This window comes from Arachis duranensis, chromosome 10, assembly GCF_000817695.3.
Source record: "Arachis duranensis cultivar V14167 chromosome 10, aradu.V14167.gnm2.J7QH, whole genome shotgun sequence".
NCBI classification, from domain to species: domain Eukaryota; kingdom Viridiplantae; phylum Streptophyta; class Magnoliopsida; order Fabales; family Fabaceae; genus Arachis; species Arachis duranensis.
In genome coordinates this window covers 52,979,243-52,996,588 of record NC_029781.3, presented here as the reverse complement: position 1 = coordinate 52,996,588, position 17,346 = coordinate 52,979,243, and positions in this window count along the sequence as shown.

Here is a 17,346-nt window from a genome sequence, read left to right as displayed (position 1 = left end):
TCTTGGCCACACTTCTTAAGCCACGTTTTTCTTCTTTTCTTCCTTTCTTCACCTACAAGAAACCAAAACAACCAATCAAAGTATTTCCAAACTCATAAGGTTTATAATTCATTAAAAATCAATTAATTTTAGTTCAAACCTCATGATTTAGCATCAATTTAATGGTGGTTGTTTGATTTAAAGAAGTTATGCATTTTCATTCCAAATCACTTACTTAGGATGCAAGAAAGTGCATAAAGACTAATGAAACAAGTGAATTTAGCTTGAAAAATGGGTATATGATGACTTGTCATCACAACACCAAACTTAAATCTTGCTTGTCCCCAAGCAAGCATCAAAACTAAGAGAAAATGAAATGAATAAGAAGAGCAAACATATCCTTATTAGGCATATAGCAGAATCTTGATTCATGGAGTTTTTATGCAGACAATGATAACTCAGTTATTGCTTGCTGTTACATAATATACACTTTTCCTCAAAGGCTTACTAAACTTGCTGTTATAAGGTTTACTCTTTACTTGCTCCCTTTCTAACTTTTCTTTTCTCATTTTGCTTAACAAGCTTATTATTTTTTGAAGGCTTGGTGTCAAATGTTGTAGCAGCCTTTGACTTTATTTTTACTCAACATTTCTTTACCACAGACACATGGCTCACTATTTCCTCCTAGGATCATTGATGCCCAGCATCTCTTTGGATAACTAAATGTTCTGTATCTAGGTTGCTCTTTATTGTGGACTTTCAATTGGCCATCCCAAATCAGTTGATCTAAGTGACCGGGTTTTGAAATACCCCTCAGAATTTACTTGTCCAAGCATATCCTAGTACAAGAACACCATAGGCATGTGTCCTAGGGTCCAAGCTATTGGTGTCCAGCCTTTATTCTTTGTTTTTCTTGCCACATTGGCTTTTTCTTCTTCCTTTTCTTTCTGTTTCATTTTGTTCTCAAGGGATTTTTTTTACTGATAGGAACCTTTATGACAGCAAGCCAGCTCACACTTCAAAGAAAATGACATTATGCAGCAATTATTTTATGAGTTATACATTTAATCAAACACATATACCACCATTAACTTCCATTCTAACTTATGCAACATTGGATATTTACTTTCCAATTCAAACAATTCTCTTTTATTCAAGCATATGGGAAACAAAACAAAATTTAAGCTGAGTGATGAACAACAAGCATTATGCAGATCAGCATTCTTATCAAACAATTTCACTTGCAACTAGATAAACACTTTAACAGGACATACAATGGTTTCCAGATTCAAAACACTTCTCAGCAGCAAGGATTAAGTCTAGATATAACCTTTGAAGTTGCAGCCCTTTGATTCTTCCTTCTGCTGTGTTCTCTTTGAGTTAAAATGCACAATATCTTCAATGGTTGACTAATTTCCTGCATAATTCTCAAAAGTTGCTTGCTTCTCAAGCCCTTAGATGAATGGTTAGTATGCATAAAGTGAGTGTGTCTTTTGGATTTATTTTGGTGTGGGAACACCAAACTTAATTCCTTACCACTGCCTCTGATGGAACAAGTTAACCATATATGAAACCTTGTGTCCTTGCTAAAGGTTATGGAATTAAGGCTAAAAAGCAGTTAAATAGTTGAATAATTTGTCTGATTGCTTGGAGCTAGCATTGTGCAGGAAGTGAGAATGTTCTTTTAAATGAGATTTTGGTGGAACACCAAACTTAGAAACCTTCATTCTCCCTTAAATTGTTTAGATGTGCAACACCAAACTTAGCTCCTTGCAATACAGACCAATTATTCAACCTTTTTATTGAAATAGCTATGAAAAGAAACTACATCAGGTTGGGTTGCCTCCCAACACGCGCTCTTTTAATGTCACTAGCTTGACATTCCTTATTCTTGCTCAACTTCCAAAGTGTTTCAGGATCAAAAGGTGTGGATTCATTGCTCTTTCCTCCTGTCACAAAAGCAGAAACACAAACAGAGCCAGAAACTAAAACAGAGCACTTTGTACTTGAGTGCAGTTAGAGTTAGTAGAGGCAAAGTCTCGAACAGTTAGTGTGTTAGTTAAAAATAAAGAAAAAGTGCTTGATCTAGACCACCACTTCACTTAATCATTGTCAATCTATTTCAATCCCCGGCAACGGTGCCAAAAGCTTGATGTGTGGAAAACGATCCAACACAAAACTCACCGGCAAGTGTACCGGGTCGCATCAAGTAATAAAACTCATGGGAGTGAGGTCGATCCCACAGGGATTGAAGGATTGAGCAATTTTAGTTCGGTGGTTGATTTAGTCAAGCGAATCAAGTATTGGTTGAGTGATTTTGTATCCAACAGTAAGTAAATAGCAGAAAATGTAAAGGGAGAGGGATGAGTTGCAAAAATTAAAGAGAACTGAAATTAAAGAGGCTGAATCTTAAAGTGCAAGTAATTAAATGACTGAAACTTAAAGTGCAAGAAATATAAATTGCAGTAACTTAAAGTGCAAGAAATATAAATTGCTTGAATGGAAAAAGGGATTTGAGGACTGGGAACTCAGAATTTAAGTAAGGGAAATTAAATTGCAACAATTATCAAAGTAAGAAATGATTTGAATTCAACTAGATATCAAACAGAAAATAGAAATTAAATTGCAGCAGTGGTTCAATAGAAGAACCAAAAGGAAAATTGGATCTCAGGACTCCATAGACTAGATAGCAACGTCTAGATCTCAATTGCCTTCCCAGATCCAAGTTCACAAAATACACTTTCTATTCTTGGATTTTTGGAATTTGGATGGGCTTTTGATTTGGTGAAGAAATCAATTAAATTGGATTTTTAATCCAATTTTCAGCCCAAGAGAAAGTAGCTTCCAGGAGGCTGCCCTGCCCTTGTGGAGGGCAGAGCAGGAATTGGTGCATGCGGCCTCATTGCGTGCATGCTTGGTGCGTGTGATGCGTCAAGATGCTGCCCTGCCCTTGTGGAGGGCAGGGCAGTGTTGCCATGGTGTGCCAAGTGCTGCCCGTGCGTGCGTGCTGCTGGCCGAGTGCTCAAGCCCGTGCGTCCATTTTGTGCGCCTGCCATGCACCAAGAAATGCTGTCCTGCCCTTGTGGAGGGCAGGGTAATGTTGCCAATGGTTGAAGTCCCAAGTTCGAAACTTGGTGGAGGCACACGCTGCTCCTTTTTCCTTGGTTTTCTTGGCATCAAAGTAACGCCTATTGCCTTGCTTCCTCATGGTGCCGTGTTCGATTCTTGGAGATTGAAAGCAAGCCAATTTTTGCTTGTTTTCCTTGTGTTTGAGCGCTACTCCTTTCCTCCTTGTTCTTGGGTTCGAAACCCATAGGAAACACTAGGAAGNCTCTGCTCTTGTTGTGGGCAGGGCAGTGATGCTTTTAAAGGCTTGGTTCATTATGCTGCTCTCCTGGAGGGCAGTGTGCTCTCGTGGAGGGCAGTGTTTGCTTCCTCCTTCTATGTTGCACCACACTTCTCCTCTCTTGGCCACACTTCTTAAGCCACGTTTTTCTTCTTTTCTTCCTTTCTTCACCTACAAGAAACCAAAACAACCAATCAAAGTATCTCTAAACTCATAAGGTTTATATTTCATTAAAAAATCAATTAATTTTAGCTCAAACCTCATGATTTAGCATCAATTTAATGGTGGTTGTTTGATTTAAAGAAGTTATGCATTTTCATTCCAAATCACTTACTTAGGATGCAAGAAAGTGCATAAAGACTAATGAAACAAGTGAATTTAGCTTGAAAAATGGGTATATGATGACTTGTCATCAACCCTCTGAACATACTAAAGATTCATTACCATTTTCACCAGCCCCAGATAATCCAGAACCAAACCATGAGCAGAAAATGGAATTAAAGCCTCTTCCTCCACACCTCAAGTATGCATACATTGAGGACAATCAGAGGTTCCCAGTTATTATTGCAAGGGAGCTCACTTCCCAACAAGAAGAACAACTGCTTAGTGTATTGAGGACGCATAAGAAAGCAATTGGATGGAGCTTGGCGGATATAGTAGGTATCACCCCTCAAGTTTGTGAACATAGAATATTCTTAGAAGAAGGAGCAAAGCCTGTCCGTAAACCTCAGAGAAGATTGAATCCCACCATCTTAGAAGTTGTCAAGAAGGAAGTAACAAGACTACTTGAAGCAGATATCATTTACCCCATTTCAGATAGCGAGTGGGTCAGTCCAGTACAAGTGGTGCCCAAGAAGTCTGGAGTCACAACAATAAGGAATGAGCAAGGAGAACTTCTGACAACCAGAGTGCAAAATGCATGGAGAGTTTACATTGACTACAGGCGTCTCAACCAAGCCACTCACAAGGATCATTATCCCTTGCCATTCATTGATCAGATGCTTGATTGCCTGTCAGGTAAATCTCACTACTACTTTCTAGATGGTTATACAGGTTATTTTCAAATCCATATAGCTCCCGAAGATCAGGAAAAGACTACTTTTACATGTCTTTTTGGGACTTATGCTTATAAAAGAATGCCCTTTGGCTTATGCAATGCACCAGCTACTTTCCAAAGGTGTATGATGAGTCTTTTCTCTTATCTCATTGAGACCTGTATGGAAGTTTTTATGGATGACTTTAGCGTATATGGTGATTCATTTAGTCTTTGCTTGGATAGGTCATCTAGAGTATTGGACATGTGTGTTAGTTCAAACCTTGTTTTAAATTTTGAAAAGTGTCATTTTATGGTAAAATAAGGTATTATTCTAGGACATGTTTTTTCTGATACTGGTATCTCTATAGACCCAGTAAAGGTGGATGTTATTTCTAGTTTACCTTACCCCTCCTCTGTGAGGGAAGTCCATTCGTTCCTTGGCCATGCAGGTTTTTACAAGAGATTCATTAAGAACTTCAGTAAGGTAGCACTATCCTTATCCAGACTACTGCAGAAAGACATTGAGTTCGAGTTTAGTGAGGATTGCAAACAAGCGTTTGATAAGCTGAAGACCACCCTAACTCAAGCTCTGATTGTGAGGGGACCAGACTGGAGTCAACCATTTGAAATCATGTGTCACGCCTCCAATCATACAGTAGGAGCAGCACTGGCTCAACATGAAGGTAACGACCCTTTTGTAATTGCTTATGCATCTAAGACTTTAGATGCTTCTCAATCTAATTACACTACTACTGAAAAAGAGCTTCTAGCTATTATTTTTGCTTTGGATAAATTCCGAGCCTATTTACTTGGTACTAAGGTAGTAGTGTACTCAGACTATGCAGTTCTAAAATATTTATTAGCTAAAAAGGAGTCTAAACCAAGGCTAATACGTTGGATGCTACTGCTGCAAGAATTTGATCTAGAAATTAAAGATAGGAGTGGTAACCAAAATTTAGTGGCTGACCACTTGAGTCGCCTTGAGCACATTAAAGATGACTCCATTCCTATCAATGATAATTTTCCATTTGATAGCTTACAGGAAGTATCTAATGTAGTTCCTTGGTATGCACCCGTAGCTAATTATCTAGTTAGCCACACTTTTCCTCCCGATTTCACTAAGCATCAGAGAGACAAGCTGAAAAGCGAGTCCAAATAGTATGTATGGGATGACCCATATCTATGGAGGTGTGGTGCTGACCAGGTAATTAGACGGTGTGTACCTCAATCAGAATTCCAGTCCATTTTAGAGGCCTGCCACTCATCTAAGAGTGGAGGACATTTTGGCCCTCAACGAACTGCTAGAAAAGTTTTAGATTGTAGATTCTGGTGGCCTACTCTTTTTAAAGATGCTGCTGACCTTTGTAAATCTTGTCCTCCGTGCCAAATATTTGGTAATATATCCCAGAGGGATAAAATGCCTCAACAAATTATGTTTTCTATGAAATTTTTTATGTTTGGGGCATTGACTTCATGGGTCCATTTCCAAATTCTAATGGCCACCTTTATATACTGTTAGCTGTAGATTATATTTCTAAATGGGTGGAAGCAATTCCTACCCGTACTGATGATGCTAACACTGTTGTTTCCTTTGTTAGAAACCATATTATTTATCACTTTGGATCACCACGAGTTCACAACTTCGCACAACTAACCAGCAAGTGCACTGGGTCGTCCAAGTAATACCTTACGTGAGTAAGGGTCGATCCCACGGAGATTGTTGGTATGAAGCAAGCTATGGTCATCTTATAAATCTCAGTTAGGCGGATAATAAGTGGTTATGGAGTTTTCGAATAATAATAATAAATAAACAGAAAATAAAGATAGAAATACTTATGTAAATCATTGGTGGGAATTTCAGATAGGCGTATGAAAGATGCTGTGCTCCTTTTAAATCTCTGCTTTCCTACTGCCTTCATCAAATCCTTCTTACTCCTTTCCATGGCAAGCTGTATGTAGGGCATCACCATTGTCAATGGCTACATCCCATCCTCTCCGTGAAAAAGGTCCAAATGCTCTGTCACGGCATGGCTAATCATCTGTCGGTTCTCGATCATGTCGGAATAGAATCCATTGATTCTTTTGCATTTGTTATCACGCCCAACAATCGCGAGTTTGAAGCTCGTCACAGTCATTCAATCCCTAAATCCTACTCGAAATACCACAGACAAGGTTTAGACTTTCTGGATTTTCATGAATGCTGCCATCAATTCTAGCTTATACCACGAAGACTCTAATTAAGGAATCCACGAGATATGCGCTCGGTCTAAGGTAGAACGGTGGTGGTTGTCAGTCACGTGTTCATAGGTGAGAATGATGATGAGTATCATGGATCATCACATTCGTCATAGTGAAGTGCAACGAATATCTTAGAACAGGAATAAACTGAATTGAATAGAAAATAGTAGTAATTGCATTAAAACTTGAGGTATAGCAGAGCTCCACACCCTTAATCTATCGTGTGTAGAAACTTCACCATTGAAAATACATAAGTGATAGTGGTCCAGGCATGGCCGAATGGCCAGCCCCCATAAACGTGATCAATAGTCTCCTAAGATGAATAATAGAATAAAACTGAGACCAAATATGTCTAATACAATAGTAAAAGGTCCTATTTATACTAGACTAGCTACTAGGGTTTACAAAAATAAGTAATTGATGCAGAAATCCACTTACGGGGCCCACTTGGTGTGTGCTTGGGCTGAGCTTGAGCTTTACACTTGCAAAGGCTTCTCTTGGAGTTGAACGCTAAGTTGTAACGTGTTTTTGGCGTTCAACTCTGGTTCGTGACGTGTTTCTGGCGTTTGACTCCAGAATGCAGCATGGAACTGGCGTTGAACGCCAGTTTACGTCATCTAATCTCGAATAAAGTACATGGGCAAGCTCTGGATGTCTACTTTCCAACGCCGTTAGGAGCGCGCCATTTGGAGTTCTGTAGCTCCAGAAAATCTATTTCGAGTGCAGGTAGGTCAGAATCCAACAGCATCAGCAGTCCTTTATCAGCCTTCTATCAGAGTTTTGCTCAGGTCCTTCAATTTCAGCCAGAAATTACCTGAAATCACAGAAAAATACATAAACTCATAGTAAAGTCTAGAAATGTGAATTTAGCATAAAAACTAATGAAAACATCCCTAAAAGTAGCTAGATCCTACTAAAAACTACCTAAAAACAATGCCAAAAAGCGTATAAATTATCCGCTCATCACAACACCAAACTTAAATTGTTGCTTGTCCGCAAGCAACTGAAAATCAAATAGGATAAAAAGAAGAGAATATACTATAAAGCTCAAAATATCAATGAATATTAGTTCTAACTAGATGAGCAGGACTTGTAGCTTTTTGCTTCTGAACAGTTTTGGCATCTCACTTTATCCTTTGAAGTTTAGAATGATTGGCATCTTTAGGAACTTAGAATTTCAGATAGTGTTATTGATTCTCCTAGTTAAGTTTGTTGATTTTGAACATAGCTACTTTTATGAGTCTTGGCCGTGGCCCTAAGCACTTTGTTTTCCAATATTACCACCGGATACATAAATGCCACAGACACATGACTGGGTGAAACTTTTCAGATTGTGACTCAGCTTTGCTAAAGTCCCCAGTTAGAGGTGTCCAGGGTTCTTAAGCACACTCTTTTTGCTTTGGATCACGACTTTAACCACTCAGTCTCAAGCTTTTCACTTGGACCTGCATGCCACAAGCACATGGTTAGGGACAACGTGATTTAGCCGCTTAGGCCTGGATTTTAGTTCCTTGGGCCCTCCTATCCATTGATGCTCAAAGCCTTGGATCCTTTTCACCCTTGCCTTTTGGTTTTAAGGGCTATTGGCTTTTTCTGCTTGCTTTTTTTTTTCTTTCTATTTATTATTTTTTTCGCCAAATATTTTTTTTCTTTCGCAAGCTTTTGCTTTTTCACTACTTTTTCTTGCTTCAAGAATCAATTTTGTGATTTTTTAGATTATCAATAACATTTTTCTTTGTTCATCATTCTTTAAGGAGCCAACAATTTTAACATTCATAAACAACAAGATAAAAAATATGCACTGTTCAAGCATTCATTCAGAAAACAAAAAGTATTGTCACCACATCAATATAATTTAACTAATTTCAAGGAAAATTTCAAAATTCATGTACTTCTTGTTCTTTTGAATTAGGAACATTTTTCATTTAAGATAGGTGAAGGATTCATGGAATTATACATAGCCTTAAGACATAGTTACTACATACTAATGATCATGTAGGAAAGACACAAATATAGATAAACATTAAGCATAAAAACCGAAAAACAGAGAAATAAGAACAAGGAATGAATCCACCTCAGTGATGGTGGCGCTTTCTTCTTGAAGAACAAATGATGTTCTTGAGCTCTTCTATGTCTCTTCCTTGCCTTTGTTGCTCATCCCTCATTGCTCTTTGATCTTCTCTAATTTCATGGAGAATGATGGAGTGCTCTTGATGTTCCACCCTTAATTGATCCATATTGTAACTCAAATCTTCTAGAGAAGTGTTGCATTGTTCCCAATAATTGTTAGGGGGAAAGTGCATCCCTTGAGGCATCTCCGGGATTTCTTGGTGATGAGCTTCCTCATGCGTCTCTTGGGATCCATGAGTGGGCTCTCTTGTTTGCTCCATCCTCTTCTTAGTGATGGGCTTATCCTCCTCAATGAGGATGTCTCCTTCTATGATAACTCCAGCTGAGTAACATAGATGGCAAATAAGATGAGGAAAAGCTAGCCTTGCCATGGTGGAGGACTTTTCGACTATTTTGTAGAATTCAAGGGAGATGACTTTATGAACTTCTACTTCCTCTCCATTCATGATGCTATGAATCATGATGGCCCGATCCACAGTAACTTCGGATCGGTTGCTAGTGGGGATGATGGAGCATTGGATGAACTCCAACCATCTTCTAGCCACAGGCTTGAGGTCCAGTCTTCTTAATTGAACCGGCTTGCCTTTGGAGTCTCTTTTCCATTGAGCTCTTTCCACACATATGTCTATAAGAACTTGGTCCAACCTTTGATCAAAGTTGACCCTTCTAGTGTAGGGGCGTGCATCTCCTTGCATCATGGGCAAGTTGAACGCCAACCTCACATTTTCCGAACTAAAATCTAAGTATTTCTCCCGAACCATTGTAAGATAATTCTTTGGATTCAGGTTCACACTTTGATCATGGTTCCTAGTGATCCATGCATTGGCATAGAACTCTTGAACCATTAAGATTCTGACATGTTGAATGGGGTTGGTCAGAACTTTCCAACCTCTTCTTTGGATCTCATGTCGGATCTCCGGATACTCATTTTTCTTGAGCTTGAAAGGGACCTCGGGGATCACCTTCTTCTTGGCCACAACTTCATAGAAGTGGTCTTGATGGGCTTTGGAGATAAATCTCTCCATCTCCCATGACACGGAGGTGGAAGCTTTTGTCTTCCCTTTCCCTTTTCTAGTGTTTTTTCCGGCCTTAGGTGCCATCAACGGTTATGGAAAAATAAAAAGCTATGCTTTTACCACACCAAACATAGAATATTACTCGCCCTCGAGCAAGAGAAGAGAGAAGAAGAAGAAGAAGAAGAAGAAGAAGAAGAAGAAGAAGAAGAAGAAGAAGAAAAAGAAGAAGAAGAAGAAGAAGAAGAAGAAAATATGGAGGAAAGGGAGAAATGTGTAGTTTCGGCCAAGGTGAAGAAGAGAGGGTTATGGTTTGTGAAAATGAAGAAGGATAGAGGGGTTTATATAGTGAAGGGAGAGGGAGTAGGTTTGGCTATTTAGGGTGGGTTTGGGTGGGAAAGAGATTTTGAATTTTTTGGAGAAGAGTGGATGGATGTGAGTGGTGAAGAGGTGATGGGGAAGAGAGATTGAGGTGATTGGTGAAGGGTTTTGGGGAAGAGTGTTTATTGGGTTGTGTGAAAAAGAGAGAGAGGGTGAGTTGAGGCAGGTGGGGATCCTGTGGGGTCCACAGATCCTGAGGTGTCAAGGATTTACATCCCTGCACCAATGAGGCGTGTAACACGCCCTTTGCATGCAATCCTAGCGTTCAACGCCAGATTGATGCTTGTTTCTGGCGTTGAACGCCAGCTTCATGCTTGTTTTGGGCGTTCAACGCCCATTTGCAACATGTTTCTGGCGTTGAACGCCAGTTCCATGCTTGTTTCTAGCGTTCAGTGCCAGCTCTCCTCAGGGTGTATTCCTGGCGTTTAAACGCCAGAATGTTGCTTGTTTCTGGCGTTCAACGCCAGATCCATGCTCTGTTCTGGCGTTGAACGCCAGCCAGATGCTCCTTACTGGCGTTTAAACGCCAGTAAGCTCTTCCTCCAGGGTGTGCTTTTTCTTCAGCTATTCTTTTTATTCTGTTTTTAATTTTAGTATTTATTTTGTGACTCCACATGATCATGAACCTAATAAAACATAAAGAAGAAATAAAATAAAAATAAAATTAGATAAATAAAAATTGGGTTTCCTCCCAATAAGCGCTCATTTAATGTCACTAGCTTGATAGTGGGCTCTCATGGAGCCTCACAGGTGATCAGGTCAATGTTGTAGACTCCCAACACCAAACTTAGAATTTGGATGTGGGGATTCAACACCAAACTTAGAGTTTGGTTGTAGCCTCCCAACACCAAACTCAGAGTTTGATTGTGGGGGCTTTGTTTGACTCTGCACTAAGAGAAGCTTTTCATGCTTCCTCTACATGGTTGCAGAGGAACACCCTTGTGTTTTAAACACAAGGTAGTCCCCATTCAATTGAAGGACTAATTTTCCTCTGTTAACATCTATCACAGCTCCTGCTGTGGCTAGGAAAGGTCTTCCAAGGATGATGCATTCATCCTCCTCCTTCCTAGTGTCTAAGATTATGAAATTAGCAGGTATGTAAAGACCTTCAACCTTCACTAACATGTCCTATACCAATCCATAAGCTTGTCTTACTAACTTGTCTGGCATCTGTAGTGAGAATATGGCAGACTGTACCTCAATGATCCCCAGCTTCTCCATTACAAAGAGTGGCATAAGATTTATGCCTGACCCCAGGTCACACATAGCCTTTTCAAGGTCATGGTGCCTATGATGCAGGGTATTAAGAATTTGCCAGGATCTTGTCTCTTTTGATGTAAGGTTTGCTGAACCCATGTATCTAGTTCACTAATGAGCAAGGGAGGTTCACCTTCCCAAGTTTCATTACCAAACAATTTGGCATTCAGCTTCATGATGGCTCCTAGATATTGAGCAACTTGCTCTCCAGTTACATTTTTATCCTCTTCAGAGGAAGAATAGTCTTCAGAGCTCATGAATGGCAGAAGGAGGTTTAATGGAATCTCTATGGTCTCTATATGAGCCTCAGGTTCCTTTAGGTCCTCAATAGGGAACTCCTTCTTGCTTGAGAGACGTCCCATGAGGTCTTTCTCATTGGGATTCACGTCCTTTCCTTCCTCTCTAGGTTTGGCCATGTTGATTATGTCAATGGCCTTGCACTCTCTTTTTGGATTCTCTTCAGTGTTGCTTGGGAGAGTACTAGGAGGAGTTTCAGTGACTTTCTTATTCAGCTGGCCCACTTGTGCCTCCAAATTTTTTATGGAGGACCTTGTTTCACTCATGAAACTTAAAGTGGCCTTAGACAGATCAGAGACTAAGTTTGCTAAGTTAGAGGTGCTCTGCTCAGAATTCTCTGTCTGTTGCTGAGAAGATGATGGATAAGGCTTGTTATTGCTGAGCCTATTTCTTCCACCATTATTAAAGCCTTGTTGAGGCTTTTGTTGATCCTTCCATGAGAAATTTGGATGATTTCTCCATGATGAATTATAGGTGTTTCCATAAGGTTCACCCATATAATTTACCTCTGTTATTGCAGGGTTCTCAGGATCATAAGCTTCTTCTTCAGAAGATGCCTCTTTAGTACTGTTGGATGCATTTTGTCATCCATTCAAACTTTGAGAAATCATGTTGACTTTCTGAGTTAACATTTTGTTCTGAGCCAATATGGCATTCAGAGCATCAATTTCAAGAACTCCCTTCTTTTGAGGTGTCCCATTACTCACGGAATTCCTCTCAGAAGTATACATGAATTGGTTATTTGCAATCATGTCAATGAGTTCTTGAGCTTCTGCAGGCGTTTTCTTTAGGTGAATAGATCCACCTGCAGAATGGTCTAGTGACATCTTAGAAAATTCAGATAGACCATAATAGAATATATCCAAAATGGTCCGCTCTGAAAGCATGTCAGAAGGACACCTTTTGGTCATCTGCTTGTATCTTTCCCAAGCTTTATAGAGAGATTCACCATCTTTTTGTTTAAAGGTCTGAACATCCACTCTAAGCTTGCTCAGCTTTTGAGGAGGAAAGAACTTAGCCAAAAAGGCCGCGACTAGCTTATCCCAAGAGTCCAGGCTATCTTTAGGTTGGGAATCCAACCATATTCTAGCTCTGTCTCTTACAGCAAAAGGGAAAAGCATGAGCCTGTAGATTTCAGGATCCACTCCATTAGTCTTAACAGTCTCACAAATCTGCAAGAACTCAGTTAAAAACTGGTAAGGATCTTCTGATGGAAGTCCATGGAACTTACAGTTTTGTTGCAGTAGAGCAACTAGTTGAGGTTTCAGCTCAAAATTGTTTGCTCCAATGGCAGGGATTGAGATGCTTCTTCCATCAAACTTAGAAGTAGGTGTAGTATAATCACCAAGCATCCTCCTTGTATTATTATTTTCGGCTGCCATCTTCTCTTCTTTTTCGAAAGTTTCTGTAAGGTTGTTTCTGGATTGTTGTAATTTAGCTTCTCTTACTTTCCTCTTCAGAGTCCTTTCAGGTTCAGGATCTGCTTTAACAAGAATGTTCTTGTCCTTGCTCCTGCTCATATGAAAAAGAATGGAACAGAAAATAATAGTAGGGATCCTCTTTACCACAGTAGAGAGATTCCTTTATGTTAGTAGAAGAAGAAGGGAATAGAACAAGGAAAAGGTAAGAATCCAAACACAAGGGTGAAGATAGGTTCAGATTCTTGAGATGAAGAGAAGTGTTAGTAAATAAATAAATAAATAGAATAGGATGAGAGAAAGAGAAATTCGAAAATAAATTTTGAAAAGGAGTTAATGATTTTCGAAAATTAAGAGAAGAAATAAAATTTAAATTTAAATTTAAAACAATTAGTTAATTAAAAGAATTTTGAAAAAGAGGGAGGTAATTTTCGAAAATTAGGTGGTTTTGAAAAAGATAAGATATAGTTAAAACAAACAAAAAGTCAACTAGTTAGTTGAAAAAGATTTGAAATTTAATTTTGAAAAGATAAGAAGTTAGAAAAGATATTTTGAAGTTAAATTTTTGAAAAAGATAAAATTTTGAAAAAGATATGATAGAAAAGATATTTTGAAAAAGAATTGATTTTTAAAATTAAAAATTAATTACTTGACTAACAAGAAACTAAAAGATATGATTCTAGAATTTAAAGATTGAACCTTTCTTAACAAGAAAGTAACAAACTTCAAATTTTTGAATCAATCACATTAATTGTTAGTAAAGTTTTCGAAATTTTGAAATAAAGATAAGAAAAAGATTTTGGAAATAAATTTTAAGAATTTTCGAAGATAAAAAAATGAAAAAGATTTGATTTTTGAAAAAGGTTTTGAAAAGTTAGAATTTTTAAAATTGAAAATTTGACTTGACTTACAAGAAACAACTAATTTTAAAAATTTTTTTGACTAAGTCAACTCAAATTTTCGAAATTTTGAGAGGAAAAAAAAGAAAAGATATTTTTTATTTTTAAATTTTTAATGATGAGAGAGAAAAAACACAATTATGACCCAAAACATGAAAATTTTGGATCAAAATACATGATACATGCAAGAACACTATGAATGTCAAGATGAACACCAAGAACACTTTGAAGATCATGATGAACATTAAGAACTTATTTTTGAAAAAAATTTTATGCAAAGAAAACATGCAAGACACCAAACTTAGAAATCTTTAATGCTTAGACACTATGAATGCAAAAATGCACATGAAAAACAACAAAAGACACAAAACAAGAAAACATCAAGATCAAACAAGAAGACTTACCAAGAACAACTTGAAGATCATGAAGAACACCATGCATGAATTTTCGAAAAATACATAAAAAATTTTTAAAAAACATGCAATTGACACCCAACTTAAAAATTGACACTAGACTCAAACAAGAATCACAAAATATTTTTTATTTTTATTTTATTATTTTTTTCGAAAAACATATAAGAAAAAGAAAATAATAATTTCAAAAATTTTTAAGAAGAATTCCAGGAATCTTTCAATGTTAGCCTAAAGCTCCAATCCAAGGGTTGGACATGGCTTAATAGCCAGCCAGCTTTAGGATGGCATTACATGCATTGAGGTGATTAGTTGAAGTCTCATTCCAAAAGGATTTGGATATGGCTTTACAGCCAGCCAGGCTTCCACATGTTACATGAAACTCTACAATCCATTCTTAAAAATTTTTAAAAATTTTCGAAAACAGAAGTAAATTTTTTTTTTTGAAAATAAATGAAAAGAAAAATACCTAATCTGAGCAACAAGATGAATCGTCAGTTGTCCAAATTCGAACAATCCCCGACAACGGCGCCAAAAACTTGGTAGGCAAAATTGTGATTTCTGATAATGGCATTCATGTTCGTTTTCTCCCTGGTAATGGTGCCAAAAAAAACTTGGTGCACGATACCATGGTCCAAACATAACTTCACAACTTCGCACAATTAACCAGCAAGTGCACTGGGTCGTCCAAGTAATACCTTACGTGAGTAAGGGTCGATCCCACGGAGATTGTTGGTATGAACCAAGCTATGGTCATCTTATAAATCTCAGTTAGGCGGATAATAAGTGGTTATGGAGTTTTTGAATAATAATAATAAATAAACAGAAAATAAAGATAGAAATACTTATGTAAATCATTGGTGGGAATTTCAGATAGGTGTATGAAGATGATGTGCTCCTTTTGAATATCTGCTTTCCTACTGCCTTCATCCAATCCTTCTTACTCCTTTCCATGGCAAGCTGTATGTAGGGCATCACCGTTGTCAATGGCTACATCCCATCCTCTCAGTGAAAAAGGTCCAAATGCTCTGTCACGGCACGGCTAATCATCTGTCGGTTCTCGATCATGTCGGAATAGAATCCATTGCTTCTTTTGCGTTTGTCATCACGCCCAACAATCGCGAGTTTGAAGCTCGTCACAGTCATTCAATCCCTGAATCCTACTCAGAATACCACAGACAAGGTTTAGACTTTCCGGATTCTCATGAATGCCGCCATCAATTCTAGCTTATACCACAAAGACTCTGATTAAGAAATCCAAGAGATATGCGCTCGGTCTAAGGTAGAACGGGGTGGTTGTCAGTCACGCATTCATAGGTGAGAATGATGATGAGTGTCACGGATCATCACATTTGTCATAGTGAAGTGCAACGAATATCTTAGAACAGGAAAAAACTGAATTGAATAGAAAATAGTAGTAATTGCATTAAAACTTGAGATACAGCAGAGCTCCACACCCTTAATCTATGGTGTGTAAAAACTCCACCGTTGAAAATACATAAGTGATAGTGGTCCAGGCATGGCTGAATGGCCAGCCCCCATAAACGTGATCAATAGTCTCCTAAGATGAATAATAGAATAAAACTAAGACCAAAGATGTCTAATACAATAGTAAAATGTCCTATTTATACAAGGCTAGCTACTAGGGTTTACAAAAATAAGTAATTGATGCGGAAATCCACTTCCGGGGCCCACTTGGTGTGTGCTTGGGCTGAGCTTGAGCTTTACACGTGCAGAGGCTTCTCTTGGAGTTGAACACTAAGTTGTAACATTTTTTTGGCGTTGAACTCTGGTTCGTGACGTGTTTTTGACGTTTGACTCCAGAATGCAGCATGGAACTGGCGTTGAACGCCAGTTTACGTCATCTAATCTCAAATAAAATATGGACTATTATATATTGCTGGAAAGCTCTAGATGTCTACTTTCCAGCGCCGTTGAGAGCGCTCTATTTGAAGTTCTGTATCTCCAGAAAATCCATTTCGAGTGCAGGGAGGTCAGAATCCAACAGCATCAGCAGTCCTTTGTCAGCCTTCTATCAGAGTTTTACTTAGGTCCCTCAATTTTAGCCAGAAATTACCTAAAATAATAGAAAAACACAAAAACTCATAGTAAAGTCCAGAAATGTGAATTTATCATAAAAACTAATAAAAACATCCCTAAAAGTAGCTAGATCCTACTAAAAACTACCTAAAAACAATGCCAAAAAGCATATAAATTATCCGCTCATCAATTGTTTAGGACTTGTTTAACAATTATATATCATTTTTATAGGGTTACTTGCATGATTAATTTACTACTTTCCATACTTTATTTAACATGCATGCTATGTGTTTGTGAAAACGCCCATTTGGCATTGTGCACTATTTTTAGATTTCATTTAATCTACTACTCTAAATGCTTGCTTTTCACAAAACCTTTTTTCTATTTTATTAATTTTTATATTATTGTTATTACAAGCATATTGTTAGTTTGGAAGACTTGGTAATCTAACTTGGACATTGAATGCTTGATCTATGCTACTCATGCCCTTGCCGGCATGCCAATAAACACCTTGCATTTAACTATCATCACATTCACTTGTTATATTTCCGTTGTTGATTTTTCACATGTAGTCATGACCATCTGTTAACAACATTATTCCTTCCTGTGCATTGATTACCACCTTTTCCATTCTTTTTCTTGCTATAACCCTTGAAATGTTCATGTCTTTACTCGCTCCCTTTCAGGATGGCCACCAAGAAAGGCAAAGAGAAAGCTACCCCCAAATCCACAGCAAAGAGAGGAACAAAAAGAGCATTAGTGGCAGAGCCATCTTCAACTGTAGTTAAGCCCTCAACAAAAAGAATTAAAAGGATTATAAAGGTCGATGAAAAGGAGAAAGCATTCCCAGCAAAGGACACTGCACAATTTTCCAATCGCTACTGTGAGCAGATGTTCCCCCA